Source organism: Bidens hawaiensis, unplaced genomic scaffold (genome assembly GCF_021521415.1).
Source record: "Bidens hawaiensis isolate Kalapana, Puna unplaced genomic scaffold, B.hawaiensis_p1.1 tig00000190_1, whole genome shotgun sequence".
In the NCBI taxonomy this organism is placed as follows: Eukaryota; Viridiplantae; Streptophyta; class Magnoliopsida; order Asterales; family Asteraceae; genus Bidens; species Bidens hawaiensis.
In genome coordinates this window covers 4,152,340-4,180,114 of record NW_027491020.1, presented here as the reverse complement: position 1 = coordinate 4,180,114, position 27,775 = coordinate 4,152,340, and positions in this window count along the sequence as shown.

The window sequence follows — 27,775 nt, the reverse complement described above, 5'->3', positions numbered from 1 at the left end:
TAGTAACATATTTTTTAATTACTCCCAGGTTAGACGGTAAGCGGTGTCTTCTCCTAAATTTTGGATTATGGAGTTCCACCACTCGAGTGCCTCATCACGGAATGAGCATACCCCACATTTTATTCTTTCAAAATGGGTGAAATCACTGATTATCATGACGGATTCCATTTTCTCGATTCACCGGATAATTTCTAAAGGTCCTTCGGCTCCGGTAAATTCTTTCGGGCCACAACCTTGAAAAGTTTTGTGTGAGCACCTGTGTACCGTGCTACCTGAGGGATATTCGTTTAGAGATTCGGCTCTAAGAGTCTCTTCGGTTTTGTTATTAGTGGTGTTTCGGGTGTTTTGACTTGGATTGCGGCTAGCCTCACTTTTATCTAGTTCCATGTTTACATGTTGGGCGATTAACTGTGCCAACTCTTCTTAATAAGATGGTAATCCGGGTGCTTGATTGGTAGTAGTTCGTTTTGTTTTAGGCTCCATGATTTCTTTTAGAAAGAAAATATAATTTTTTAGTTTTAGAAAAACTTTTCTTAACTTGAAAGATTAATATAACATAATTCATACTCTAAACAACCATACAAGGGGGGGGGGGGGGGGGAGGGTTTCTATTACTACCAAAAAGTTATTATACAAAATTAGGTAGTGGTGGTGGCGGGATCAGTGGCGTTGAGTTTTTAAGTTAATTTACATTTTTTGTTTGTCCCCCTCAATTTATTGAAATGTCATATTTTTCCCTAGACCAATAAAGTGAAAGTTGGGATTAGGGAATTTCTTAATTTAGGATTAATATTGGCCAATAGGCTAAAGTTTGTATTATTAAAAACCAATAAATCCTTGTTAAACTTTTAATTGTTATCGTACAAAGAGCTTTTCTAACCACACCGGCGGTGTGGTTAGAAAACCGCCCAAACCGCCACGTAGTGATCTCAACGTGACGTATTGAAGCCGACATCCTAAAAGAAGTAATTTTCTCTTTTTATGTATTTTAATTAATTAATTGTTGGGTATTTTGTGTTGGTTTTTATTATTATATGATTATTATATTTTTTAGCTAAAATATTTGACTTTTATTATATATTATTTTTTTAGAAATAACGTAATTCCCACTTTGCTGGAGGTGGTAAGGTGGTTTGGTGTAGAATATGAGGTCATGGATATTCGTTTAAAAATATATAAATAACATAAAATTTGAAGTATAAAATGAAAATTTACAACTTCATTTCGGTTTAATTTTTTGTGTTTTAGTTACACGCAAAACCGAATCCAAACCGTCGGATTTTGTTTTGGTTTGGTTTTCTTGGTTTTCATATCGATGTTTTCGGATTATTCTCTAAGCTGATTGTGTATTGTTATTCCGACAGGTGTATATTAATCAAGGGGACCGTACTTTGGAATCACGACAGTTTGTTCGGTACTTTCACTATGTTTGTATCGGTTAACGCATCGTATGTGTTCGGGGGTAGTAGTAGGGGTTTCACCGCGGTAGAGGTTGCGTTGTTTATTTGTTCGTTGTCATTGGCCATCGGCCACATCCTTGTGGCGCATCTGACTAGAATTAGTTAATTCTTTAAACTGATTTTTCGTAATCGATTTTTTTATTTCATTAGTTAATTTATTTTGTTAACTCTAACTCTATGATCATGTTTTTCTTTATTTGTTAGATGGATTTTAATCATTATAACCTTATAATATTAAAAATCATAATACCATCTCATACAAAATACAAAAGTAATATACATAGAAAATACTAATGTTTCATAGAAAATACCTAAGTAATGTAAATAAATATCTACACTACGGTGTCGCTGTCCTCGTCGTTGTCGTTGCCAGCGCTGGCCCTCGATGTGCTAGCCTCGTTGTCAAAACGTGGCAGAGGTAATGCGTAATCCTCACCACGCCGTCGGCTGTCCTCCCGTTCCATCATCCAATCAATCTGGCGTTGCATCCGTAGCACCACGTCCTCTGCTCTCTGTAAGCGGGCATCGGTGGTAGAATCCAAACGCACGGCGCGATAGCTGCGCGGGACGTGCTGCGACACCCTTGGCTGACATTAAAACGATAATTAAACGTTAATATTTAGACAAACCAAATAAATGTAAACGATTTATAAAAAATACCTGAACCTGCTCCGCTGCATCCTCCTCCTCATCCTCCCCTCCTTCGTACTCCCCTCGCTGGCTCGGCGTGGTTCTCCTCGACGTGCATCTCCGTTGTACCCAATGGCGGAGGCTCGACTAGTGGCACCGGGTTGTAAGGCTGAGACTTCAAGTCCGTAACGAGATGGTATATTATCCTCTCATCGGCCTCCTCAAACCGCCGAACAATATGCATGTTGTGGGCACTAGCACGGTTGAGCTCGTGCGGGGAAACTTTCGGGATCGTAAGAGTAGCTAGTCGCGCTTCCTGTCCTAAACTGATCGCGAGTTGCGTCACGTATGGGCCACCGAGCAACGATCCTCGCGACTACCTGTGCGGGTATGTGGAGACGTAGTCGGCGAAGCCGCGGGCGAGGTTGCTTTGGATCCCTGTCAGGAGGAACCGCAAATAAAACAAGTCTCGGAGGCTGCAGTGGTCAGCACACTGAATCCGACCCTGTACTGACGAGGATATCAGCCTGTGTAGGTACCTGCACAACGAAATATAATATAACGTAAAATAATATAATGTAATGTAACGTAACGTACTATAAAATAATGAAATATAATGTAACGTAACATAATATAATGTAACATAACGTAAAGTAACATAGCTTAACATACGTTTACAATGGGTCAATGATGTCGGAAGCTTTTTCTTGGGTACCGTGACCGAAAGCCTGATGTGCTAAAAGTAGTCAAATAATTATTAACTAAAATTACGCTAAACGTGACACTAAGTAATACTCTAAACTCTTAAACTTAACTTAAACAACTAACCGGCAAATGTACCGGTCGACTCTAGTACAGCTATGTAAGTCCGGATATCGAACCCACGAGACTCTATAAATTACGAAACTAGCTAATTAAACTCGACTAAACGACACGACAATTTATTAATAATGTTTAAATGGGTTTTTAGACTAATTATTATTAAACTAAAAGTAAACCTAATTAATTAAATAATAATTAAGCATAATCATTACTTAAAACCTAACTAATTAATTACTATAAAATCTAATGGTTACTTAACCCTAAATATTTAAAATATAATAAACTATTAAAAAGCTTTGATTAATTCAGATAATAAAGATAACTACCTAGGCTAGAATCCCTAAGTTACGACACTCAATTAATTGGGAAACTTAAGTTATGGAACTGGGATTGTAAAATAAACCCTCGACAGAAACCCGAACAGGGCCCTTGAACTTCAAGAAGACACCTATGGATTTCTAACAAGTTTTAAGGTACACCAGTTTTATGAATTAAACTTCCTTACGGTTATTTAATAACTTGTGTTTAAGTATCTTTATGACGAAATCCTACCTTACAGCGCGGAAATCAAAGATAGTTAAGTAGACTCAATTGACTTAATAGACTAAGTTGACGATCAAACCTAGACGGACTCCTTACGAATAACTAAATCTAGCAATCCTAACCAACAAAGATCTATTAATAACATATTACCTTACAGCTTTCTACGCTAGCAGCTCACTTTTATTTATTTAATTAGTTTATTGTTTCTATGATCTTAATGAATATCAATTATATACTAGTCAAGAACACACAGTAAATGATCTAACAAAACTCTATCCTATGAAACAATCACCAAGGGAAATGTGAAACAATAAATCCAAGTAATTAAAACCAAGCAATCATACACATCAATTAACTGAAACTCAACACTTTGATTTAAACATAAAATCCATAACGAAAAAAATCCCAATAAAAATCAAACCGAACAAAGGTTCATCACGACCTAGGTAGTTTATTAAATTTAGCCTAGCATCATGTAATCTAAATCAAACAAACAAATAAAACCGAAAACATGGTGAAAATATAAAGAATGGGAAATCAGAGATGATAAAACCCATAATCTTCAATCGCGGACGTCTAACTCTTCACCGGTTGTTCTCGTGCCTTCCAAACCTCCATGAAACATGATTAATAGCTCTCTAAAACTCCAAATTCATCTGGTGGCAGCAGGTTATGTTCAGATTAAAGTTAGAGATGTTTAAATACTGAAAATAGGGCCCATAACTTAACAAAAACAACCAAAAAATAACATCAGAACCCTTTAGGCGCCGCGCGACTAGTATGCCTTCTAGGGCCGCGCGGCGCGGCGTGTGAGAATGACGTGGACGGTTAGACCGGTTCTCTGTCTGGTTCCTTTCTGACGCGTTCTGGATCCTCGTTTTGGCTCTTTTTCACTCGTTTTCCGCCCTTTTCGATCACGATCAACTTCCGGAACCTACGAAACATAAAAGGGTTAGTAGTATACAAATCTCTACTAAAAACAAACAAAAACTATTAAAATATTAAATAAAATATACACGGGAAACATTAATATTTAGCATTATTAAAGCCGCATTGCCAATTGCGCGCCACCAAATGCGCAAATAATCGTCCGAGCTCTAGTGGATGCTCGTGGCGTAGATCGGCTGCCGGACCTCATGCTCGGTGTAAAAGAATATCGCCCTCGTGGATGCTCGGACCTCCAGAACGGGTCTATAGATTTTAGTGGAATAGGTACACCTGTAATAAGATGTTACTCCAACTCACACGCACACGGCAACCCCATAGACGTTCGCAACTGGTGTTGGCACGTATGTCCGGACTCGCTCATCTTTTAAAACTTTCCATATGCCTTTTCAATTAGCGTAGGAGCCTTAATTGACACTTTATAATGTAGCCTGTAAAACATTTGAAGGTTATAGTCTTTCTTCAACTTAATATGAAAGTATTCAAAGGTTGCTCCGATTTGAACCTTCTGGACTTGTAAAACCTCAAAGGCATAAGCCGCAAGTGCGTGGAGGGTGTTGTTGGCCCCGTTAAGGTGCCTTTTCAGCTTCACGTGCTGACTCTCAACTCAGTTTGTTGTAGTATCGCCAAAGTTTAACTGGTCGTCCATCCAGCAAGATACAACTTTCCCTTGAATGGGCACCAGCCAGCTATAATGGATATAGTCCCATACCTCTGAAAAGAAAAGAAAATAAAAATAAACTTATGAAATGTACTAGTAGATTATCGCTAGTTGTATATTTATAATACGAAAGACTTACGTTGTTTCCCATGCTAGCCTACCATTCCTTGCAACTTTACGCAGTTATATTTGTAATTATCGAATGAAGGAGACTCACACAGGACCATCCACAAGAGAGTGAAATCTTCTCTTAATTTGCTATCATAGATACCCTTCCACTTTTTCTTTATATTCTCACGTATGTGCCACATGCATAGGTTTTTGGTACCACTCGGAAATACTTATTCACACACATTCATCAGGGCGAAGTCTCTGTCTGTGACTATGACGCGCGGCTCAATAGAATCCTCGAGCATACCTTTGAGGTGCTTAAGGGCCCATGTGAAATCCGTTTGGTGTTCCCTAAATAGAGCCATGTGCGCGATACATAACGACTTCGACGTCGATGTCACACCAATATATTGAACAAACGGCCACTTGTACATATTGGAGTTGGACGTCGTGTCAATCAACAACAAATGGGGGAACGCACGCCACATTTTAAAAAATGTATCATGACAGAAGAATACATCGTCCACGCGGTTTGTGGAAGGGTTCTTCCGTGTGTAATAAACAAACACGTTATCATTCAGGAAGTTTTCAAATACATGCACCCGGTTTAATATGACGTTAATAAATTTTTTTAAACATCTGTTGTAAGAAGTAAAATTAAAAAACGTGAACCTGCATTGGGGTATCGCCAACTCTATTTTCTTTTTTCCACTTCTCTATGAGATTGTGTATGTCCTTCTCAATAACGCAGGTTTCGGGAAACTGTTTGCGTAAGAGTGTAAAACGTTTTTGCGTCTTCAAGCCATCCATGTGTAACCTCGCAACCATATCAACCTTCGCGTCGGACATTCTCCTTATGTACGTGTGACCCTTCTTAAAGACGAACGGTCCGTGGTTGTGGTCTCGTTTACGACCTAAAGCTTCCAAAAATCACCTCCCCCATCGTACCTTCCTTTTAGATTAAACGGATAGCCCTTCTTTATACTGTCGATATGCCTGATTATCGCTGTGAGTTTTGGTTCCTGATGTGTTGTAAAACACACTTACTTTTCTTATCGTTTTATCATGATTTAATTGCTTTTTAGTTTAATTATTAAGAGGTATAGCTTGTTTTTGCTTAATTTTACAAAGATGGATGTTTACTTGTAGGTTATGAGTTTTAATGAAGAAAAGTGGCAAGTTTGAAGACTCTAGGGGCTTATTTGAGCAACTTTGAAGACTACAACTCAAGGCCCGACCCAAGCCCACAAGTTAGAAGCCTTACATGCATAATATATTAATTAAACAAAAGAAAAAAGAACCCTAACAGCCCATCAATCCCGAAATCAGCCCCCAACTAGTAAAAAAATAATCCTAAAAGCCCCCATTCAAGAGGAAAAATTCGTTTTTTGCAATTCTTGAGCCAAGGGAAGAAGAAAGAGGCTAAAGATAGTTGTGGACAGCAGCTACGGGTCATGTACATTCATAATCTCAGCAATATAACCATAAGTAATCATCCATAAACTTTGTCCTTTGTTCAAGAACCCTAACTTGTTAAGCTTAAGCTTTTTGTTGGATTGTTTTGTAAGTAATTTGAAGTTTGACTTGTGTTTGATTGTTCTTGATCATTGAATGAGTTTTATTATGTTTTGGTTGAGTTATTTGATATTTATCTTAACTATATGCTGATGTCCAAAATCAATGTTAGGCTAAAGTAGTTAGTTCTACCTAGGTTAGATGATTATTGTTAGGTTTTAGTAAGTAGTTTGGATTGTTGATGATCATGACTTGATTTGTTAATGTAAAGTTTGGTTTAACATTGAATTAGGTTGTGTTTAGTGGCTGTGTTTTGATTAATAATACTCAATTACCTCTTGCTTTGATTGATTGAATCGGTTTTAGTTGATTTTAGCTTGTTTGAACTCTTTACTTTGTGTTTAGAGATTTTTTGCCGGGTGTACAACCGTAGGGTAAGTTTGGGTATATTACTTAGTTAAAATCAGCGGGTAGACACCTTCCTTGAGACCGAGAGGTGATAGGAAGTAAACTCGTCTCATAGCTTTTACTTGTCAGGATTAGGATCGCGCGAGAGCGGGTTCGGTTCTTGTCGGGTTTGGGTTTGTGAGCGATTAGTTGACCTAGTTTAAGTTAAACTGAATTGTTCCTCTATCCTTGGTTGTGTAGTATTCGTCTCCATTAGCGTAGTGTGTCGGTGAGACCGAGAGGAGAGTCGGCATTAGAGCACGTTAACAATTCGTCACCCGGTTTGTTCTTAAAATCAACTAAGTGTAGGTGAGGGCTTGTTAGTGAGACCGAGAGGTAATCTAGCTTCCTGAGTGAACCTTAGTTGTGTCATTCCTTAGGAGCCGGTGTCGTGAGATTCTACAATCCAATAGCTTACTATAACTTCAATAGGATTCTTATCTAGGTAGACGTTTTTCCCATTGATAAATCTTATTTTCAAAGTTTCGTTGTCTTCTCAAATTAAGTCTTTTAAGTTAATTAAATTAAGTAAGGTTAAGTATTTAATAATATAAAAATCAATTTAAAATATATTATTCTTAGGTGAGTCTTATTTAGGGTTAAGTATTAGATACGTGTTCACGTGTCCTTGTGTTCGACACTCGGACTTCCTTAGTGCTATGCTATTAGTGATCGGTACACTTGCCGTTTTTGTGTGGCTTCTTTAGGAATTTCGTTTAATAAATTTAAAACTTAGTTGTGAGAGCATCGTTAGACACACATCAGTTCCCCACCGCGATTGCATCCAAGATCCATGGAGTTTGTCCTAGACCGTTGAATAACAACACACCCATGCTCCCGACCTCTTTTCTTAGCTCATTCCTCCAACTCCTCACGGGAAGAAAAAAACTAAAATAGTAATAACGTCATATTTAAAACAAAAACTCGGGCGCTACGGTGACAAGCCGACGCAAATTCGATTAATATCCATTAGGTTCATTTTGCGCATACGAGAACCAAGCCTTCATGATAATTTTGTTAGATTATCTCATTATATTTAAACAAAAAAAATAATAATATAATGTATATGAAACAAAAACATATAATGCAACGCCCAAGGATAACTAATGAAAGAAAAGTTAAGTTGTTACCTTAAACCTTAGACTAGAGACTTGAAATTGGACAAATATGATCAAGAGAGAGTTGGGATAGTTGACAAATTAAACCAAATAGAAAAATTGTATAATATTTGAAAGTAATTAAATAAAGGCCAAAATATATGCCTTAAACTTTTGTGGCACTAACACTTGCTTCACATATATATATATAATTTCCCAAGCCATCTTTCAGGGGGCGGGGAGGACTACGGCTTCCGAACCGATCGCCTCAATAAGCCAGTTTTTTTAAATATATATATATATATATTTATTGGAAACATTGGAAACAAATATGTATTATTAATATTAAAATTCAAATACCAAATCATTTAAGCTCATTTAGAAAAACAAAACTGAGACGAATGTGAAGATTTTAGTGAAAGCTAGTAAAACTCATAAATAATGAAATTTCATTTTCTTTTAGCTTAAATGTAGCGGACGAGAAATATAAGCGAAATGAGGCGTGAACACCGCCTCCGGGCTACAAATGAGGCGAATTGTGGGTGAGCTACAACCATTTGACGCCTGTGTTGTGTGTGTGTGCCGACCCAGCCCAAGTGAGGGGCGATTTGGGCTACATCACCAGGCCCACTCTCTCTTGCGGGCACAATTGTTTAGTAATAAAATATATTATACATAATATTGTTATATTAAAAGACATCAATTAAACATAAATTGTGGAGTTGAAATGGATAAGCCACTTGTTTTAAAAGCCTTCAATGCAGGTTCGAGTCCTCTCTACCCATTTTCGTAACTGTTTTTTTTTTCTTTTAACCTCCCCATCCATTTTTGTAACTTTTTTTTTCTTTTAACATATTGCAAGCTAAAGTCAAAAAGAAAATAGGCCCCACTTAGCCCCAAACACACAAGCTTATTAAATTATCCAACATATTTAGTTGTTGTTTTTATTTGCGATTTGTTTTATTGTTAATTGTATCGTATTTTTATTATGTGACTAACCTAAACTATTAGCCCGTCTAAATCATAATTTTACCATTGCTATTAACCATTTAAATTTTTAGTGTTATTAAGAATGATATATTAGAGAGTATGAACTACAAGGAGTTGATCGACAGCGTTGCTTTCAAAAATGTTACCAAGCTCACGATTCTTTGTAGTTAAACTAAATCATTTTGCTATAATACTTTATTTTTTTTATCGTTTTCACAATCATTTAAATTATATATGAATTATTGAGTTTATATTTAACTGGCGCACACTTTTTAATTAGCCCCGGGCCCAAAAGTTTTAAGGGATTCTCGGAGACGGCCCTGTGTGTGTGTATTATTATATATGTTGTGTGTGTGATATATATATATATATGGGGCTACAACACCATTACACCCCAAAAACAAAATCACATCCTTTGCTGACTGGGCATCACATGGCGCAAAACACCCCAATTTGTAGCTAATGTGCTCAAAGTAGTTAAATAAAAATATGCTAAAACTAGACACTAAGTAATACTCTAGACTCTTAAACTTAACTTAAACTACGAACCAGCAAGTGTACTGGTCGATTCTAGTACAGCTAAGTAAGTCCGGATATCGAACCCACGTGACTCTCTAAATTACGTAACTTGCAAATTAGACACGACTATTTATTAATATTGTTTAAGAGGAGGTTTTTAAACTAAATAATATTAAACTAAAAGTAAATCCTAGTTAATTAAATAATAAACGCTAATGATTACTTAACCCTAAATGATTATTCTATTAATAAACTTAAAACCCTAATTAATTAAATATGAATAAACTAACAAATTACTTAGATTAAATCAGATGATGGAAGTAACTACCTAGGCTAGAATCCCCTAAGTTACGGCTATCAATTAACTGGGAAACTTAAGTTATGGAACTGGGATCATAAGATAAACCCTTGACAGAAAACCCGAACAGGACCCTTGAAGCTCCAAGAAGACACCTATGAGTTTCTAACAAGTTTTAAGACGCACCAGTTTTAAATATCAAACTCCCTTACGGTTATTTAATTATTTATGTTCAAATATCTTTATAACGAAATCCTACCTTACAGCGCGGAAATCAAAGATAACTAAGTAGACTAAGTTGACGATCAAACCTAGACGGAATCCTTACGAAGAACTAAATTTAGCAATCCTGACCAACAAAGATCTATCAATAACTTATCACCTTACAGCTTTCTAGGCTAGCAGCTCACTTTTATTTATTTAATTAGTTTTATTGTTTCTATGATCTTATTCGAATTCAATCACTAACAAGTCAAGAACACACAGTAGATGGTCTAACAAAACGCTATCCTATGAAAAAATCAACAAGGGCAATGTGAAACAATAAATCTAAATAAATAAAACCAAGTAATCATACGCATCAATTTCATCAAACTCAACACTTTACTTAAAGCATAAAATCCATAATAAAAAGAATTCCAATCAAAATCAAACCAAATTAAGGTTCATCACGACCTAGGTAGTTTATGAAGTTTAGCCTAGCGTCGTATAATCTAAATCAAACAAGGTAAATAAAACCAAAAACATGGTGACAATATAATAAAGAACGGGAAATCCGGATGATAAAACCCGTAATCTTCACTCTTGAACGTATGTCTCTTCACCGGATGTTCTCGTGCCTTCAAAACCATCACGAAACTAAAATAATAGCTCTCGTATACTTCAAATTCGTCTGGTGGCAGCCGGGTAGGTTCAGGTTAAGGTTAGGGATGTTTATATACTGAAAACAGGGCCCAACACTGAACAAAAACGAACTAATTCATCATCAGACACACCTAGGCGTTGCGCGGCCATGGTGTACCCCCATGGCCGCGCGGCGCTGCACTTAGGGGTAAGGGGCCGGTCAAACCGACATGGTCTGACCGTTTCACTGTCTAGTTCTTTCTTGACGCGCTCCGACTTCTCGTATGGCTTCTTTTGACTCGTTTTTCGCCCTTTTTGATCACGATAAACTCCCGAAGTCTACAAAACAAAATAATGTTAGTATTATACAAATCTTGACTAAAAACGAACGAAAACTAATTAAATATTAAATAAAATATACACGAGAAATATATATATATATATATATTTAGCATTTTATCAAATATCCCCACACTTATTCTTTTTCCATCCCTGAAAAAGTCAAATGCAGTTGGATCAGAATCGGAAAATACAGTGTTGGGCCTAGATTAGAGTGGTTTGTAGTTAGTCTATTTGTATTTGGGTTTAGCTAGTATTTTGGGCTTGGGCTGCGGGCTAATAATGTAAACCTAGATCCCTAACCGAGATCCCTTGGGATCTCGGTGGGCTTCTGCTTAGATGTTGGGCCAGTTGTGTTGGTCCCCTATATATAGAATATGTCTTGTGTAGGGTTAAGTTGCTCATTCACTTGTTTTGTAAGCCGTCTACGTACTTGATAGACGAAGTGTATTGGTGCTTAAACAATTGATGTATAATTTACATACGTGTGTTTTGAATCAATCACCGTGTTACGTGTTTGTGTTTACGTGTGTTCTTGAGTCACTAAGTGTTGGATTTATGCACCAATACTTGTATATTGATATCATAATTGTAGTGATCCAGATTAGGGACTTACAATTGGTATCAGAGCCTTAGACCTTATTCAGGCTCGTTATTGTGATATCAAAGATTCAAGAACTGTGTTCTTTGGTGGTTTGATTATATTTTCCTGCGACTTGCTGTTCGGAGAAGAGGAAGTCTATTTCAGTTTCTAGATTGGATTTGATTTGGAAACAAATCAAATTCCTTAATTCTTGGAAGTTGGTTGCAGTCAAGATCTGGAAGATTTAAGGATTTCGGCCAAGATCAACTCTCGGCTACTATTGGTTCTCGGCTAAGATTGGTTTTCGGCTGATTTTGGTTTTCGGCTACACTCAGTTCTCTGTCAAAACTTGCTTAAATCAGGGTTCTCGGTCAATACTTGTTTTCGGTTAAAGTTAGTTCTCGGTCAGCTACAGTTTTCGGTCAAAATTTTGTCAAACTCTGAGTTCTCGGTCAAACTCTGAGTTCTTGGTCAAACTTGGTCAAACTCAAGGTTCTCGGCCCAATAAGTTGTGAATCACTTTCTTGGCCCAGTAAGCTGTTTGGGACTGTCTGGTTTTAATCTGGACTTATTAACTGGATCATAAAACATCTGGACTTTAAACAACTATTAATATGGATCAATTAACTAATGGTATTGGTTCAACAAACTCGTCTCTCCATCAAGAACTTGACTCTATCATGGGGACCACCACTCGCATACCCCGTCTCTTGTCTCATGAAGGGTTTAGTGAGTGGAAATTTCGTTTCAAAAAATATGTTAAGATGAAAGAAGCAAAGGTTTGGAACAGCATAGTCAGGGGGGGGGGCTCAAAGAATCACTTATCAAAAGGTAAACACAGTTGAGGTTATTGTGAAGCCTATTGCACTGTATAACGATGATGACTTTGCTAAAGTTGAGGAAGATGAAAAGGCTCTCTACACTCTGACCATAGCACTCACACCCGAGATTGCCCTTCAATTTAGAGAAATTCAACCTGCTAAAGAGTTGTGGGAGGCACTGATCGAGCTGTATGAGGGAAATGAATATATGAAAAGAAGTCGCCAAGACTTGTTGCGACAAAAGTTCAACATGTTTAACCATGTTCTAGGGGAAATGTTGGAAACTCAACTTCAAAGATTATTATCATTGGTGACTGAAATGAGATCTGCGAGTATTTATCAGCAAACTTCTGAAATAAACAACAAACTGGTGAACTCGTTACCAAAGAGTTGGGATATGAATGTCGCCGTTATCAAGAATACTAAAGATCTCAATAGAATGTCTATCTCTGAGATGATAGCCACTATCAAGGCATGTGATATGGATGATAAACAACGTGCAATAAATCATGCAAACTCCTACAGTGCAGTTGGGTACAACGTTGCCTCAAAAGTGCTCTCATCTCTCAAGATAGTTTCTCTATGTTTAAAGCTACTTAACAACCACCTCAGGGAAATTTCCAGATGTTCACGTCTACTCAAGGCCAATCATCCTCCATCCCACCCCAACCAGCTCCAGTATTCTTAACTAAGTCTGGACAATCTTCAAATGATACTAGAAAAACTACACACTTAGGGGCCACTCCTAGTCAGAACTTCAGTCAGATTCCTTCCATACCAAAAGAGACTCAGGAGAATATAGCTCTAGTGGCAGGTTTCATGAACTGTTATAATGCATTTTTAGCTGGAGACTTGGTTCAACCTGTGGTTCCTGCTAAACTTGATCAGATCCATCCTGATGATGTTGAAGAAATGGATATATCTTGGAAAATCTCCATGGCAGTGTTTTGGGCAAAGAAGTTCACTAAGAGGATGGGTAGAAATAATTGGAACATGCCTAACAATCAGAAAGTGGGTTTTAACAAAGACACTCTTAGGTGCTACAACTGTCATGAGTCGGGTCACTTTGCTCATGAATGCACTAACCTAGCAAAGGATGGAAACACAGAAAGGGCATTAGTTCCAGTTGGGAATGCTAGAGGTGAGGCTGGAGACAGCTCAGGAAATGGTGAAAGGGGAATGGTTGCTCAACAACTCTCTTGGGAGGGTCAGATGGCTGCACTCAACATTGGAAACCAAACCGCAAACTTTGCCCATGTTGAAGACACTGGAGAAGAAAATGCTACCGAGGAGAAGATCAAGGAACTTCAATTTGCATATATGGCGTTCACTTCTCCAAACTCATCTGAGGTAAGTTTTCATTCATGCTCTTTAGATTGTGTTGAGAAAATAGAACTGTATAAGCTTCATAATGAAACCTTAATAAGAGATATGGAAAGAATAAAATCTGAGAATTTTAAACTTAAGAAAAATGAAATAGCTTTCCAAGATAAAATAGAAGCTCAACAAAAAGATATCTCTAAGCTTAAATCCGATTTTAGTATAAAGTCCTGTCATCATCTTGATGCCAAACAAGAAATTGCTGAATTAACTGCTAAACTGGAAGCCTACAAGTTAGAAATTTTTAATCCAACTAGTAAATTTGAAAGAGTTGAAATAGATTTTAAAAACTCGATGGTTCCAGTAAAGTTGTCTACTCAATGATTGAAAATCAATTATGGTGGAAAGAAAATGAAGGTGAGGGAATAGGATTCAGTCAAGTTCCCCCACTCTACAACCACAATTATGTCCCTACCCCTGTTACCAAAGAACATGAGGAACAGGTAAAGGACATGAAGTACGGTAAACAAGACAAAGGTGACGGAACCAGTTCTGTGAATGCTGGCCCATCTGCTTCAGATATGAACGCTTCTAATGTGTCTACTTCATGTGTAGAAAAAATAATTGTGAAGGAATGGACTGATGAGGATGACGACCCTTGTTTTGAATTTGATAATGACATTGTTTCTGATGTTTCTTTAAAACTTCTGTTTTAAATTTTGTTATTCCGACTGTGTTGTGTGGGCTCTGTTTTAAAGAGCAAGGATTTTTGTGTGGTTGATTCGGTTGAAACTTTTAACTCTAATAATGTGGTTTTTAATAAAACTAAAAATTCAAAAAATTCCAAAAAATACGTTGCACCTAAATTTGTCAAAGAGGGATGCTCTAATGACAAACAAGGTGATAAGCTTAATGATGCCAAAAGGGGTTCTCGCAGTACTAAGCAAACTGGTCCGCACAACCAGTCTAGGCGAGCAGTTGCTCAAAATGATTTTTACATAAAACGTCAAACTTGTTTTAACTGTGGAAATCCTGGTCATATTGCCAGACATTGTCCACATCGTCCATATGTCCCTTATTATGGATTTTATCAGAGGAATATGCCCTATATGCCTCATAACTCGTACAAGCAAAGATTCACATACAATAAGGCTAGTCCCTCTAAAGATGACTGGAATCGAAACAAATCTGGCAGGTTTAGTCCTCATCAGACCAAACCTAACATGTTTCGTGAAAGGTTAGAAAATGTGTTTCAAATTCTAATATAAACACTAAGTCTAAACCAAAACAGGAGGAAAGAACAAATTCGTCTTCTTTCAAATCCAAAACACCGGAGGTTACAACAATAATTCATACTTATAATGCCAAGTCATACAGACATAAATGGTTGCCTAAACCTCCGGTAAAAGCATCTACAAAATCTATGTTTAGCGATCAAAAGGATATGTCATGGCAATCCGTGACAACTGTAGATGAGTCAGGGTCACCCAGTGTAACTATGGACTGGGTACCAAAGTCTAACTAATCCCGCGCTTTGTTCAGGGACAGCTATGTAGGAATATCATCAGATCTTGGTATGTTGATAGTGGTTGTTCCAGGCACATGACAGGGGACATTACCCAACTACACGACATTCAGACATTTAATGGTGGGTATGTGTCCTTTGCGGGAGGAGAGAAAGGAAAGATCACTCAGAAGGGTACTGTAAGTAACGGTGTTCTGAAATTTGAAAATGTTAATTTTGTTCCTGAATTGGAGCACAGTATTTTGAGCGTGTCACTAATCTGTGACAAAGATTTTTCAACTCATTTTACTAAGAAAGAGTGTCTGATTTTGAAACCTGGTATAATTATATCGGAAGACTGGATTCTTGTTCGATCACAACGAAAAGATAATGCTTATGTGATCGACATGAACAAAAATGTTCCTGATGAAATAACATGTTTGTTTTCAAAAGTGTCTGAACATAACGCTATGTTGTGGCATCGTCGTCTTGGTCATGCAAATTTTAAAAACCTTAACCGTCTTGCTAAAAATGATTTGGTATGTGGTCTTCCCATTAAGGATTTTGTAACTATTGAAAAATGTGTGGCTTGTGCTTTGGGTAAACATCATCGAAAAACTCATAAGCCGAAGTTGGTCAATACTATCTCATCTGTTTTTCAATTTCTTCATATGGATCTTTTTGGACCAGTCCATGTCTTGAGTCTTTCCCATAGCTCTTATTGTCTTGTTATTACTGATGACTATTCACGTTTCACTTGAGTGTTTTTCTTGTCAAATAAGAGTGAAACTGCATATTTAATTAAGAAGTTTGTGGTGCTCATGGAGAACCAACCAAATCTGAAGCTAAAGGGAATTCGTTGTGACAATGGAATGGAGTTCAAGAATGCATCATTGAATTATTTCTGTTCAGAAAAGGGGGTGCTACGTCAGTACAGCGTCGTAAGAACACCACAACAAAATGGTGTAGCTGAAAGAAGAAACAGAACTCTTATCGAAACGGCAAGGACAATGTTGTGTGATTCTAAACTGCCACTGTTTTTTAGGGTAGAGGCTATCAATACGGTGTGTTATGTTCATAATCGGGTGATAATTAACAAATCCAAGTTGAAGACTCCATATGAGATTTTTTATGGTCACAAACCCACTGTTGCACATTTAAGAGCTTTTGGGTGTCCCTGCACACAATTAAATCTCGAGTCCACTCCAAAATTTGGGGCCACTGCTGACGAATATTATTTTGTTGATTATGCGGGTAATACAGCTTACAGAGTATACAACAAGTCAACCAACCAAATTCTAGAGTCATATGAGGTTCGTTGGCTGGAAGATAATGAGACTGATGCTCGTGTCGGTCCGGACTGTTTATTTGATTATAATGAACTCTTCAAACCATTTAATGTGTTTCCAGTACTAAACACAGAACCTTTAGGTGGTCCTACCGATGAAGCTGCAAAAGATGACCCACAAGCAGTATCTCACATCTCTCCACTTTTGGATGATGATGTCACAGAATTAAATACTGACTCACCCGCAACCAACGCTTAGCCTAAAGAAACTCCAGACACCGAAAGCTCGCCGAATTCGTCTGAAGATGCTGCTTCAGTTGAGGGGGAGAGTTCCATCCTTCAGATCTTCGGGAGCACACTATTTCCCGATGATATTCCAAATGAATATGTCGCCAGCACCTCGTACTCTCACAGTACAACAACATTTGGATGGAAGAATCCTCTTGTTGATGGTAATGAGAATCTGTCTAACTTACAATCTACCGGTGATGTTTCTTATCAGTTAATTCCATCAAGAATTCAGAAAAATCATCCAATTGAAAAAATCATTGGTCCTCTTGAAACGGGTGTGTCCACCAGAAGTCAGACTGGACACATAAATAGCTGTTTGTTCTCTATTTTCATTTCTCAAATTGAGCCAAAGATGGTAGAAATGGCACTTCAAGAACCCAGTTAGGTTGATGTTATGCACGAAGAGTTGAATCAGTTTGATAAGCTAAAAGTTTGGAGATTGGTTAAGTTACCAGAAGAAAAGAAAGCACTCAATACAAGATGGGTTTTCCGAAACAAGCAAGACGACACCAGGGTTATTGTTCGAAACAAGGCACGGTTGGTAGTTCGTGGTTTCGTCAGGTTGGTGGACTAGATTACACTGAAGTTTATGCCCCTGTGGCTAGACTTGAGGCCATTAGAATTTTCCTGGCCTATGCATCATTCATGGGATTTACAGTGTATCAGATGGATGTCAAAACTGCTTTCTTGTATGGTGAACTCAAAGAAGAGATTTATGTGGATCAGACACCAGGTTTTGTTGAATCTAAGAAACCAAATCATGTTTACAAGCTAGACAAGGCACTTTACGGGTTACATCAGGCTCCTCGGGCGTGGTATGCTACTCTGACTGCACATCTTCAAGATCATGGCTACAAGCGTGGAACTATTGATCAAACCTTGTTCCGGAAAACTGTTGGAAAATATTTGATTCTAGTCCAGATCTATGTAGATGGCATTATTTTTGGATCCACCAGTGTTGCGTTGTGCACATAATTTGAAGGTGTAATGAGGAAAATGTTTGAAATGAGTTCTTTGGGTGAAATGACAACTTTTCTGGGGCTACAGGTTCGCCAAAGCTCGGCATGTATCTTAATGCATCAAGGGAAGTACGTTGAGGATATGCTGGCAAAGTTTGAACTTCAAGATTCCAAGAGTGCCAACACTCCCATTGCAGAAAGGCCACTACTGTCATCTGATCCTTAAGGGAGTCCCGTAGATCAAACGTACTATTGATCGATGATCGGGTCTCTGATGTATCTCACAGCCAGTTGTCCCGACATCATGTTTGCAGTCTTCCAATGTGCTCGTTTCCAGGCTAATCCTAAACTCTCTCATTTAACAGCTGTTACACGTATTTTAAGATATCTGAAGGTCTTTGGTATCCCAAACAATCAGAATTTGATCTTTATGCTTTTGCTGATAGCAATTATGGTGGGGATGACATTGACAGGAAATCCACATCTGCTGGATGCCAGTTCTTAGAAGATCGTCTAATTTCATGGCAGTGTAAGAAACAACAGACGGTGTCCACTTCAACCGCCGAAGCGGAGTATGTTGCCGCATCAGCTTGTTATTCTCAGGTTATCTGGATGCAAAACCAACTGCTGGATTACGGTTTGGAATTTCTTTATACTCCCATTTTTTGTGATAATGATGCTGCCATTGCCATTGTGAAAAATCCTGTTCAGCACTCTAAAACCAAGCACATCGATATCAAAATCCATTTTATTCGTGACTGTTTCGATCGTAAATTGATTCACCTTGAACAAGTTCACACTAACAACAATGTGGCAGACTTATTTACAAACAGGTCGGAACAGCCAAATTTAATGTGCTTGTGAGTTTTCTTAAAATGCTTCGTTTCGAGGATTGAGTCCTTTTGGGTATAAATTTGTACATATTTGTTTAATTTTTCACAAATTTAGGGGGAGAAAAATCAAAAAAATCAAAAATAGTGTGTGTGCGTTGTTTTTTATTATTAAATAATCAAAAAGTCAAAAATAGTGTGTGTGCGTTGTTTTTATTATTCATTCTCTCTTAAAAAAATTTCGGTTGCTCAAGTTGGAAGGACATATACTTGTATATGGTTGGTCCGGTGTTCTACTCGTATAGTCACAGGATAGCCATTTACCTAAAGGCTGAAAGCACCCGGGGAGATTAAGATGTGTTTTGTGTTTCGTATTCCTTCACTTAAAATTATGTCGGTGACTCTGAGCTGGAAGGACATGTGTTTTCATACATGTTTGGTCCGGTTAACCACTTGTGGTCATACTGGATAGCTAATTACCTAAAAGCTTAAAGTGATCGGGGTGACTGAATTCTTAATACATGTGTTTTATGTAACTCCCTGGGAAGTGATATTACTATTCAGTTAACAGCTTTTTAGAAGCCTCAAAACATTTTCAAATGAAAATTGATCCAACCTTTGGAAAATGATAGATAAATTGTTTCTGTGTGCCTAACGGGTGAAGGTATTAAGCTTAAAAGGCTCTAGAACAGTCATTGATTTGTATGGTAGCTTTCCATGATACGTAAAAGTTGAATGATATAAACTAAACATGCTAAACTTACTGTGGAGAGTCATTTTGAAGAAATGTGCATGTCTCCATATACATCTCTCCGAATGATAGGTAGAAAAGCAACTACCCAGTCATACACAAGCCCGTTAGTGTCTTGATCACCAAAAATATTATGTTTCTAAGTTATTGCTTAAGTTTTATAATAAAAAAAAGGTTGATTATTGTGTTATTAAAAATTCGGTTTTAAAAATCTTAAAGCGTCAAACTAGAACTACAGAGATGGGGGCATAAAAGTAAGTCCTGTCATGTCTCGAATGAAAAGCCTGTAAGTTCGGATGGCTTGTAAGTCCAACGTTCAACCTTAGAGCTTAAAATTATTTTTTGTTATATATAAAAATCTTTTGATCAAGCACTAGGGGGTTGGAGTCAAATTGGGGTGATCTGGGGAAAGCCAAATAAGCTTTGAGAAGAGATAGGAAGCATCAAGTCCACGAGTGATGTCCATCTAAGCTTTATGCCGAACTGAACCTAATCCATATCACTAATGCAATGAAATTCATGTTAAGTTTGTTATACATGCTATCAACCTGTTTCTTTATGTCATAATAACGCTGAACATGAATCCTAGTGACAGCCTCTTAAACGAGATGATTCCATGTTCGGATCTTTTCAAAAAGGGGGTGGCGTTTTTACAGAAACTGAAATTTGATCCCGATTTTATGAAATTCAAGGGAGTTCTTTTGTAAGTTAATGTTTTTTTTGGTTTATTTTTATTCATTTTACCTGTTTTGTTTGATTTATCTCGAATCTACTCTCCTCAAAACGTTTGATTCAACTTAGTTTGTTCTTAATTTGGGTTTTATGAAAGGTTTTGGGACGTTTGTCCGTTTGGGTCATCTTATGTTTGGACTGATTGTTTGTTTGAGCCCATCAAGGGTTCTCGGCCCTTGATGGTTACGGTATAAATATTACCCTAACTTCACTATTATCTACTTTTAAACTCACAAAACTTTTCATCTCTCTCAATTCTCTCTAAATAACCGAAAGCTTTCTTGCATATATTGATTGATCTAATTGATTTGTTGATACTCATCGATTATTTCGCAGGTAAATGAGCAAAAAAGGCTCAAGCTAATTGGTTTTTCGGTTGGTTCTCGAAGGTATTGATAGTTGATTGACCAGATTTTGAGGACTGTGAAGGGTCGTAGATCATTAGGATAAATTATTAAATACCTAAATTGGTTGTTTAGAGTGTTATGTCGGAGTTTACTGTTTTTTGTTGCAGGTTTAATGGAGGTTTCGGTAATTTGGAGAAGACGACACATTTTCCAAGGAGGAACCCAAGGGGTTCTCTGTCCACAACTGTCAAAGAGTTATCGGTTGACCTTCGTTGACCGAGAACCCTTTGCCTTGACTGAGAACTCTCGTTCTCGATTAAACTTTGACCGAAAACTCCAGTTCACGGCTAATTTTCATTGACTTTCGTTGACCGAAAACTCAGACCTTGACAGAGAACACCACCTTGACCGAGATCTCTCCATTTGGGATTAAGACCTACCTTTGGGCCTGACCTATATTGTTATTTTTTTTTATGGTCCAGCTAACAGACTTATGGGCAAAAATCTTTAATCCTAAAGCCCAAATCAACTAATGAGTTTATATTTACTAACTTGATTCGTTTGGTGAAGAAATGGCCGTTCAGACTCCGTTAAAACTTGTGGACACACATAATAGTGCTGGACACTTATATGATCCTCCTCTGCTTCACAAGGAATTCAAATCTATGATCGTCGGCCTCAACACTTGCAGAATTTCTCACGCACTACGAGAAAATCCGGTCATATGCAAGAAGATGGTGACCGAATTTTGGAATAATGCCTCTATCAACAAACGAGGGCATGATGGAGTTGTGTCAATAAACTCCAAAGTTCATAAGAAGCCTGTTAGTATCACAGAGGCTATCATCATAGAGGCGCTGCGGTTTGGTGATCAACCAGACTACCCGACAGAATATTCTACTGCTGATGTTACTGAGGTTCTCACCAGAATGGGTTATGGGGGTACTTATCCTCCGGCAATCAAGAAATTATTTCACCCTTACTGGAGATTCTTAATTCACACATTTTTCCACGTGCGTGTCGGGTAGAAAAGGGGGTTCTTATGAAATAAGTCATACCCAGATGTCTGTTGTCATTACTCTGATCATGGATTGGAATTACAATTATTCCAAGTTTATTTTCTATGAAATGATGAGCAATCTAAAAGGAAAGAAGAAAGAGATGTTCCTTATGTATCCAAGATTTTTGCAGATGATCTTCGATTCTCATTACACCGATCTCGTCAAGTATGTTGATACTTTGGATATGAAGTCAATGGGACCCAACACCTTTGGGTTAATGAAACAGTCCTGAAAGGGCTCCAAGATTGTGTATCAGGGCCTACATGCTCCGGTGAAATTTGGACGATTTGCTGAGACAGAAGCTGAACCAATTATAGCTCAGGTTGCTGGTGAGCATGTGGCACCAGTTCAACCACGTGTTGCGACCTTCGAAATTTCTGATGATGAAAGTGAAGAGACAGAACATCATAACTTGGAGACTGCTCTGAGTGCCCAGGAGTTAGAAGATTTTGAAAGATTTAAAGAACAACTTCAGTCAACTGCTCTGAAGCCTCCTCGGACAGCTGCTGAAAACATTGAAGAAGATATAATTGAAGATCCAGCCGCTGACCTCGCTCCTCGCAAACGAAGAAAGAAATATCTGAGGCCTGGCGTGCTGGTTAGTGAAGATGAAGCAACTACAACAGAAACATTGATTGCAACCACTAGCCCACAACAACAAATTCACCAACTAGAGTCATATGCTCCAGAGACCCATGTTGAACCAAGTGCACCCACTACTGAGACACTGATTCAATATCAGGCGTTTGATGACTTTGTTCGTGATTTTGATTTTGAGTCAGATATTCCTCACACGGGTGAGGCTGATGCACTGTTCAATGTTGCTCCCTCCAGTTCATCAGGCCCAGAAAATCAAGGTCAGTCATGTTCAAATGAATCTGACAAAGTTGCCCAAATTCTTGCCATGCAAGAAAATTTTATGCAGAACAATGGCAAGGGCATTGTATTAGAAGATGCTCCGGTTGATGTACAAGCTCTCCAACGTCGAGTCTTTGAGCTCGAACAAGATTCGGTTGTTAAAGATGTACATATTCAAGAGTTGGAAGCTAGCAACACTGATAAAGATTCTAAAATTAAAGAGCTTCAATATAGCATGGGAGAACTGACTGCCATCTATCTAGATCTCCAATAAAAACTCGTTCAAAAATTTAGAGATGAGTTCAGAAGCAGTGCTGATAAAGTACCTAACGGTGTTCAAGGTGGCAGCTCTACTACTCGCCCTGTAGAGAACATTGATGAGTCTGAGACATTGAAACAGTATATGGACGCACCACCAATCTCCAAAGAAAAGTCCGATAGAATTCAGAAAAGGCTGTTGGTGATGAAAAACTCCAATCAAAATGTTGAATCGTCAGATCATCCGGATAGATTCATCGTCACCTTTCCTAATGGTTTCTCAGATAAATATGGAGATAGCTCGGAGTTGTGTCATAGGGCTTCGATGCTGATAAGAACATATGGTGGGTTAAGAGGAAGTCCAGGACCACTGAGTATTATAAGAAGATGAAAGATTTTTGATCTTGGACGAAGGTGGATCTAAGTGACTTGATAAACTCTCCTTTCACCAACCCAACTAATGATAAACGTGGTACAGATTTTTGGAACTTTCTGAGAAGTCAAGTCGATAGAGGCTTTCCAAATATGAAAACTGCAGAGTCCTTTCTGAAGAAAGCAAAGGGGGTCCAGGATCCAAAGACAGGGAAAACAATGGTCAACGTTATGTGGCCTACTACAGACAAGGCCACTCATATTCCTGAACCTGAAGCAATTCCAGATGGTACTTTGGACAACATGAGATTCTGGTTGTATGATAGTGTAACTGCCACAGTTGTCATCAAGTTGGAGAAAGAAAAAGGGCAGTATAGATTTGTTGATCCAAGATACTTGCTAAAGTCTGGAGAAAAGGACATCAAGACCCTCAGTACATTCCAAATAATTGCTGATCCGATCTTTGAAACGGCTGCTAAAGAATTCACTGGTATGGTCGCCTCTATTATCAGATGCAAGTTTTGGGCTGGCGCGTTGAAAGATGCTGATATTGACTACATGGAGCATGATTGAAGACCAAGCTACAAACCAAGGGGGAGATTGTTGGGCCTAGATTAGAGTGGTTTGTCCTTAGTCTATTCGTATTTGGGTTTAGCTTGTATTTTGGGCTTGGGCTGCGGGCTAATAATGTAAACCGAGATCCCTTGGGATCTCGGTACGCTTCTGCTTAGATGTTGGGCCAGTTGTGTTGGTCCCCTATATATAGAATATGTCTTGTATAGGGTTAGGTTGCTCATTCACTTGTTTTGTAAACCGTCTACGTACTTGATAGACGAAGTGTATTGGTGCTTAAGCACTTGACGTATAATTGACATACGTGTGTTTTGAAGCAATCCCCGTGTTACGTGTTTGTGTTTACGTGTGTTCTTGAGTCACCAAGTGTTGGATTTCTGCACCAATACTTTTATATTGATATCATAATTGTAGTGATCTAAATTCAGGACTTACATACAGTCTTAAAAACATATAGATTAATTTAAAGCACAGATAAACGCAAAAAACCATGATCACCGATATTGTTGTCCACTTAAACCCATGCCTTAGTCATTACCGAGACAAATAAGATCCATCAATTATATTACTCAGTGGTTTATACAATTAAGACCCGCTTATATTCAGCTTTTACCGGACCAGACCACCCCAACTTGACTTAAACCTCGAAATTAGCATATTTAAAACTTTTGTTGCTCTTATTTTTTTTTCATGAATAGTTAAGACGATCAATGGTATTGTTTATCCACCTAAGCTTAAGCATCAAAGTCTACCAAGCAGCCATTAGATACGATTAAGGTACAATTAACTAATAGCTAGTGTTCCCCACAACATGACATGCCCTCGTTATCAAGCAATACCCCGACCCATTACCATAGGTGAGCATGCAAAATTTCATCTGTAGGGTTTACATGTAGCGTGTCCCTTGTGGTCCGTTTCTTAATGGTAATGAGACGCGAGCAAGGGGAACCCACATGGCTAATAGTGTGGATGATGAAGTCAGTAGTGAATTTGTACTTCGTACGTAGTGATCATGTTTATTGACTTATGTTGCGGAAAACTGCGGGTTTGCTCTTTTTTTTAGCTTTATTTTAAATATTCACAACCCCACTTAAGAATTGTAAATACCCAGATGAATAGACTGCATACAGACCCATGGTCTCTGGACTCAAGGCATCCCATAAATACAAGAATTAAGGTTATAAAATCATACGCCAATGAAGTGTAAAACACTAAAACTAAGCAGTTTAAGATTTATATCACTGGCTACATGGCATACTCTAACGTTAAACCTACCCAAACATCATATGATAACGTATTCAACTTTAAAATTCATAATATTTATAACATTCAGATTTCATACGAAAAATTGAAGCTTGAGTATGGTCCGACCTTTCATTACTTATCTTCCACAGACAAAACGTTTTACCCATAAAAGATTTTCGTTTACCATTTTATCAAATTGCCCTTTCATTCTCAAGGCTGGGCCTACCGACATATACCAAATTAAGTGTGTTTTCTTTTATATTATCTCATATTATTAGTAGTTTGAAAAAACAATTTCCGATAAGCATCATCATCTCCCACTTTAACGCAAAAAAACTATATTCAAGGGACATTTTTAAAACTTTTTCAATTTTTTAACTTAAAATTAGTTAACACTTGTGTCTCATCCCCACACTTAAATTTTGCATTGACCCTAATGCAGGCAGGGGAACACGACTAAATAAAAACAAAAAACCTTAAAATATAAAAGAAATACAAAAACCTAAAAAGTAAAAACATAAAAACAAAGTACAATGGAAAAGACTTAGCTGGTAATATTCGAGAATGTCAATGTGCCAGTCTATTTCCATGGGTGCTCTCCTTACTAACCGCTCACCATGATTTAGCAACTCATTCTCTCTTTCTGGACGGACATGATCACTCCTCTCGACATACCTAAGTGACATCAAACATAAAATCAAGAAAATAAAGGTTACTTATAGGTCTTAACTAGTCACCAAACTCCAACCCTCCTTCCCAACCAACTAGTCTAGAATAATATCAGTACAGACCAAATAAAAATAAAAACATCATAAAAAAAATAAAAACATCCTAGATAGATAAAAGATACAAACTCTCAAAGTTGGTGCGTCGTCCCCACACTCAGTCTTCATCCTCTTCTTCTTCCTCCTCTGAACTCTGCTCTACGTCCAATACGGCTCTGCATTATCAAACTATGGATCACCCGATACGTAAATGGGCGCCCTATAACCATTCCCCGAACCATCCGGGGCACTCAAACCACTTGGACCCGCAACATCCGGCTGTTGAAGATAATCAGGTAAATCAATGCTCAGCCCGGTCATCAAATGCCTCAATGTGTCATCATGCCTTTGCTAATTTTCTCTCATAATCCACCTCAAATCATCACATTGTTCAGTCATATATCCCCTCAACTGGTCAAACCCGGACTCCATCCGGTCATACAATGACTCCATAGTAATCGTCTCGGGGCGACGCTCTCTAACCGGAAACTGTATACTCGGTCTCTCCCTATGTAACGGCTTCTGGTGTCGTGTGGGAAAAACGGCTCTCATAGCCGTAGTAACCTCGGTATCTAGCAGTGGATGAACTTGTGGACCCGCTTTAATATCTTCCCACACTAATGGGCCACTAGGCTTTAAAATCCTCGAATTCCTCAAATCTTTAACTCCCACAAACTCCCTCGCGGGCCCCGTTCTCATATACTCCGATTTAAACTTCAAAAACACACCCAAATTTCTAGCAACAACCGTGATATACGGGCCCATATCAAGCTTTGACCTTTGCTTTGTTCCACCTCATCTTGCGTGATGAAAAGACCATGCCAAAATACTAGCATAATTAACCGGCACTTTTTCCACCATTGCCAACAAACAAAACAAATCCAACCAATTCACCTTATTATCACCCGAACCTCTACCAATAAGCGTGTTCACCAAAATTCGATGAATATAACGACGCACCGGGACTCGAATATCCGAACTCACCATACTACCCGAAAATGGACAAATCGCAATTTTATTCCAAAATCTAGCCAATTGCACCTTAGTAAAACTTACCGGTCTTGCTTTCGAGAAAGCACACTGTATACTCGTCCTAAACACCAGCAATTGAACCTCCTCAACCGAGTAAAAACCATTCGCTACCCCAAACTCCAATATAGTCGTCTCATACGTCGTTCTACCAAGAGCAAACGAAATCGCATCTGGTTGATCAAAATTACCGTCCTTGTATTGAAAAGTGCTTAGAAACTCCAACGTCACTTCATGGCATTGCGGCTCGTCAACACACAACATCGCCTTAAACTTTGGACCCAACAACTCCTCCACGCTCTCTCTTTTACCAATAGTATCCAACAAATTTCAATCAATAGTCTTGAAAGTGAGAAGATCCGAATTACCAAGATTATCCATCCGAATATATTCTAGCGAATCTTCCTCAAAATGAAGTAACGAACTATCGCGAAGATTTTGCCTCTTTCTTCTCGTCTCGATCGGCTTATCTTGATGTTCAATATGATGAGTTTTCAGCTTAACAAAAGCATCTCAGCCGGCCCGCCTCGTGGCCGCGGAGCCAAACCTCTTTTTCGCTTTCCCGCTTCTTTGGACACGTTCATATCCGACATTCTGTAAACAAAATAAGACAAACAAACCAACAATGGGAGTAAGTAAATAAACAAATAAAAATTAAAATATTTGTGTAATTTTTTGAATCTTTTTTAAATCTTAAAAACTGAAAATAAATAAAATTTGGAAATCCAAGTTGCAAAATATTTCAAACCGAACTCGTCCGAATGGGAATTGAGTACGAACGAAAGGTTTTATTATCTAATAAAGTTAACGTAAAACCAAATTTTTAACAACTAAGTTAATTTTCAAAAACCCGAAAGAATACAACAAGACTCAATGTACACTACCTCTTTCTGGTACTTTAATTGTCCCAATTAAGCCCGAGTGCCAACAACCCGAACACTGAGTAAAAAACGAGCAGAAAACCAAACT